Source organism: Vicia villosa, linkage group LG3 (assembly GCF_029867415.1).
Source record: "Vicia villosa cultivar HV-30 ecotype Madison, WI linkage group LG3, Vvil1.0, whole genome shotgun sequence".
Lineage (NCBI taxonomy): Eukaryota > Viridiplantae > Streptophyta > Magnoliopsida > Fabales > Fabaceae > Vicia > Vicia villosa.
The window spans coordinates 28,860,254-28,865,683 of record NC_081182.1 but is presented as its reverse complement, the minus strand read 5'-3'; the positions used below and the strand labels follow the sequence as shown (position 1 = coordinate 28,865,683).

General features: G+C 39.6%; 1 long non-coding RNA gene across 1 annotated transcript; it reads right to left on the bottom strand.

Annotated features, from left to right (window-relative positions):
- Positions 1-326: 326 nt before the first annotated feature.
- On the bottom strand, positions 327-1,826 carry LOC131655273 (uncharacterized). The gene is made up of 4 exons (XR_009299695.1): positions 1,472-1,826; positions 813-927; positions 645-705; positions 327-536 (listed from the first exon to the last, which is right to left on the bottom strand). It is a non-coding gene; the product is annotated as an uncharacterized LOC131655273 (long non-coding RNA).
- Positions 1,827-5,430: the final 3,604 nt, after the last annotated feature.

The following is a 5,430-nucleotide window of genomic DNA, read 5'->3' as shown; positions in this document are numbered from 1 at the left end:
AGTTTTGGAATAAAAAAAGAAGTAGTTTTTCATTCATAAACGTTAGCTATGATCAATGCGATTCTTGACACTTAACTGGTCATGTCAATGTTATTAACAATATTTAAAACAAATCGGTATAAATAATTTTAAAATTAATAAAAAATTTAAACATATGATTACTTTAACCATGGCTAAACTTATTTTATATAAAGTCGAATCAAGTTGAATTATCTTATTCATACACATTATTCTCAAATATGGCTATCTCATAACATTTTTGTTGATATACGGTTTCAATGTGTTGTTATATGAAAAAGGATTATGCTTGGATATCAATCAACACATGAAATAAAAGCACCAAACTACATTCTCAAATTTATCCTCGTTTCTTTTACAACACCATTTGTTAATGAAACACAATAATTATTGGTCTATTAAACAACAATTTTGAAATATTGTAGTACAATTTTAGTAAAGACCTTTGATTCTCCATCCTTGGAACAAGGAAAGTTGGCATTAGAGAATTTCACTGGTGCACCTATATATTCTTAGAACTGCAACACAACATGCAAAAAATCAAACTCATTATATTTTCATTATGCAGAAAATAAGGTAGAAATCTTTCAAACATGTATTATTAATTTATTAGAGAGATCACTCACCTTACGCGTAATAAACAATTCACTCGGACAGATAAATTTTCTAACCTCAACCCATCTGTCTCTGCATCAAAAAAGTATAAGGTCAAAACAATAAACATTGTTATGGTTTAATAAATTAATGAACATGTTTTAAATAATAGACAATTGCATGATTTAACAAAAATATACTTGCCAAAAACTAAGTGGTCCCTTGAATTGCTAAACCTTTACAATCGGTTCTCCATTGTTTGAATTTTCAGGTTGCTTTTCTGCAGGTTGTTTTTCTTCACCCTGTTGTTCTTGCCTACAATAATTACAACAAACACATACATTATTGTATACTCTAATACATCAAGAAATTCATCATAAATAAGAGCATTATTACTCCCATAAGGTTCATATACCATATCAACAATTTTATGTATTAGTTAGTATATGTGTCATTTAATTTATAAAGGTTTTGTGTATTTTCATGTACATGTTCTTTTGCAAAACATTGCATAACAATATATGCATGTCAATATCCATAAGCTTGAATATATGTAAACTCAAGTTGTATATTAAAAATATCATCCCTAAATTTATATAACAAAATAAAATTAATGTATTGTATATATTAAATTGGCAACAATTGATCAATTTCCGTATGTAAATATGATGATCAAGGTTTTATAATACCTCGTGATGTGGGTTTCCAATTAAGAACCCTATAACTATTTCATGAAAAATGTATATGAACAAACTCAATGTTCATCATGCATAAGATATTAAAAACATAAATAAACATGATTTTTCATATTAAAAAAGAACGAAGAAAGAAGAAGAAGAAGAGAAAGAAGAATAAATACTTTTTTTGGGCGGCTTCGGCGGCTCTAGCACGTGCTTCTTCGGAGGCTAATCTCTCTTCCTCCTTTGTCATACGCTTGTTGCCTCCGTCGAAGCAACCAAAGCATAACCCCATGTTTTCTTTCTCCCTCTCTCGTCCTTAATTTCTTTTTCCTTTTCTCTATTTTTCTCTTTTGTCTCTCTCTCTAAATCCCTTCTTTGGCTTTTACACCTCTACAACATGTTTTTCCTTCTTTTTTTGAAAAAAAAAAACTAAATGTCTTCCCTTTTTGGTTGGAGTTTTTGTTCCCTTCTATTGTGGATGAGGACGATGATGAGTTAATAACATGCTATATTAATATTGATGTTAACAACATTTTTTTAACGACAAAATGTTTATGTGTTTTGCATGTTCTATTATATCAAAAGTTGTTAAGCCTTTACGCGTTAAATTTGTGTCATCCACAACCATTCACTTTATTACCTACCATGATAATATATATTGCCAAATATACAGTAATTAGATATTAATATAAAGTGAAATAAAAACAGTTTTATCTCAATAAAAAAGCTAGTTAAAAAGATAAATATAATTTTGTTAGAAGGCTACAAATCAATGTTAAGTTATTTTCTTAATTTTTTCATATACTATTTTTTAATTTCCATTCACGTTATTATTTTTATTTCTCATTAATATTCCTTTTTAATTTTTAGATTTTCCCATTTAGAGCTCCTACCCTCAAAAATACTTTAATTTTATTGTCTCCTCATAATTTATTTCATTACAAATTTATTGGTTGAACAAAAAAACTTTTTTTTTTATTTCTAGATAAAAACTTTAAATGATTAACAAAAATTTGGAACAAAAATTGATTTATTTTTATGTCGAAACTCGCTACCGTGCATTTTATTAGGTTTTCAAACTATTTAGATAAAAAAAAGAATTTTTCTTTGGCCACCTCCCTATGGGGTCACCCCCAGCGAAAATCCCAAAATACCCCTGCTTCGGAAATGAACTTCCGAAGCGCTTTTTTATTTTAAAAAATTTCCTTAATTCGGAAGTGCATCTCCGAAAACACCCCATGGGGGTGTCTTCGGAGATGAACTTCCGAAAACACCTCATGGGGGGTGTCTTCGGAAATGAACTTCCGAATTATGCAGAAACTGTGTTTTTTTTTTATGTTTTTTATAACAGTCTCGCATTTTAATTAAACGCAAACGCCAAATAAAATAAGCAATAGATAAACTGAAAATACTAATATGATAAATAAACAAAAAAAATACTAATCCGATGAAAATAATATATACAAACCGAAAAAAATAAAAATAGTGTGCTAAAGATACAATCCGATAACAAAAAATATATAAACCCGACCACTACTGGGTGTGCCTAAACCTCTCCCCCTGAGACCTCCTCTGCCGCCTGTATGTCGCCGCACGGTCCGCATCAGTGACGATCATCTCCATCACGGCGACTGCCTCTGGACCGCCCCGCTCCACGATACCTCGACCCAACGCGTCCCGCCCAAGCATCGATATCCGCTGGCAGATCGGCATGAGATCAATGGCGTGATCATCCTCGGCCTGCTGGTTCTCCAGGATCTCCTCGTGTGCTGGCCTATGTGCGCCGGGAATGTCGGGTCTCAGAAGAGGATGTGACACCCGGTAGAACCATGTGACGTATCCCTCCTCACTGTGCCAGTCCTGTGTGACCCGAGTGAGACGGTACTCCTGTGGTACCACATGCTGCTGCCACTCCGCCCATATGGCAGTGAGCTGCACTCGGGTCACTGTGTCGGGAGCAGCCTCAAAGGGTGACCTGGGTATCCGCTGCACGAATCCGAACTGACGCATGCACCGCTCAGGGAGATACCGGACCATGATGCCGGTCCCGCATGCCAACCAGCCTGAATATAGAGCAATGCCGTCAAAGGGTACAATCTGAGCGTAGTCGACGAACGGCCTCCAGGTGACGTCGTCGTGCATCGTGCGGTCCAAGTACAGACAGTATGGTCCCACTGCATCGTTCCCCCTCTGGAGAGCGTATCTGGCGGCCCTGGGCATGGCGTCCACGTACGCGGGATCGATGTGAAAGCCGTGGATGCGGGAGAAGTAGGAGATGATCCAGCTCTGAAACAGAAACAAGATAATGTATTAAAATTAAATACGAAACATATATAAATAAATAAATATGATAATGTATTAAAATAAAACGTACCGTAAGCAGTGTGCAGGATCCGACCAACTGCCTCGTCCTCCAGTTGGAGGCCTCATTCAGCTTCTGGTAGAGATATGCCAGAGTAGCTGACCCCCAGTTCCACTGGTGAACGGTATCCAGGTCCATGAAATAGCGGAGGTAGGCCACGTCGACATACCTTGCACTCTTGTCCACAAAGCATGCAGCGCCTACCACATGCATGTACCAGCACCGGAGAGCGCAGCCGCGGTGGTACTGTGTGAATAGCTCGTCACCCTCCTGCTCGGAATCGGCCGCCGCGTCCAGGTGGTGCTCAAAATAAGCGCTCAGTGTGGTGAACCGGATGTGAGGCCCAGATGTCGTGACGCACTCATAGTGAGCAACCTTGTGCTCCATGCACAAATAGAGCGTCATCCACTCAATGGCCTCGACCCTCTGGATCCTGGAGTGGTCCAACAGCGGCCCCCTAATAGGCAGGTGGAGAAGACACTGGACGTCATGCAAGGTGATCGTCAACTCCCCCACCGGCAAGTGGAAAGAAGACGTCTCCTTGTGCCAGCGCTCCACAAATGCCCCCTGCATGCCGGTGCTGATGGTGGTGTACCCGGTCATGCAGAGCCCGCTAAGCCCTGAACCTCGCACATGGTCGTTAAACCACTGAGCTGCTGGTTTAAACAGACCGAAAATCTTCCTGGAGTGGTTCACCATTTTCAATGGCTCTCTCTCATGTTACAAAAAAAACAAATAAGCGAGAAATAAACGGTAAAATTATAAAAAATGGTGACAAATAAACGGCTAAGTTAAAAAAAATACCTCTCCCTCCCAGATCCGCCGAGCGACGTGATCCTGGTAATGAATCAACAGGGAAGTGTCAAAAGGCCCTCCCGGATAGCTATCCACCTCCTGCTCCTCCTGCTCCTCCTTCTCCCCGACTGGAGGGTCAACATCCGGTATGACCTCCTCCTCCTCCTCATCCTCATCCTCCTCCTCTCGCTGGCGGGAAGAAGATACCTGAGCCAGCCTACTCCTAGAGCCTGAAGCAGATGAACTCTCCACCAAGTCCTGTGGAACGTGCACACGGCGTCCCCGGCCCCGCCCGCGTGTCGACGCCAGCTGCGCCGCCGCCCGCTCGCGTCTAGCCGACGCAGTCTGGGACTCCCTGCCCTGTCTGATGCGTGCTGGCTGGTTGCCTGACATGTTCCTGTAAACAATCGAAATCGATTAATATGCGAGACAAATGAAAAAACAAAAAAAAATGCACTTCTGATACAGTTCGGAAGTTCATTTCCGAAACTGGGATGGAGGTGTTTTCGGAAATGAACTTCCGAAACACCCCTGCGCAGAGCTTTTCTGCAACCTACAATGGCAGACCCCAAAATCAAACTTTAAACCTATGTCTACACATTCTAAACATCCTAAATACCAGTACCAACCTAACCTAATACATATTTTCCTATTTGTAAACACCCTAATATCAATTTTAAGCATAGATCTAAAACTCATAATGCTTACCGATTGAAGAGGTTGGAGTGCTTTTTAATGTAGTATAGGAAGCTTGTTGGAGCCTTTGATGTTGCCTTGGAAGTCTTTTAACAAAATTTCGCCTTTGGTGTTATTTGATGTTGGATTAGGGTAAATGAATGGGGGAGGGGGAGTGTTCTGCTTAATCTGCAGAACACGCATTGTTTCGGAAGTTCATTTCCGAAATGGTGTTTTCGGAAATGAACTTCCGAAATAAGACAATTTTTTAAAAAAAAAAGGCGCTTTCGGAGATGAACTTCCGAA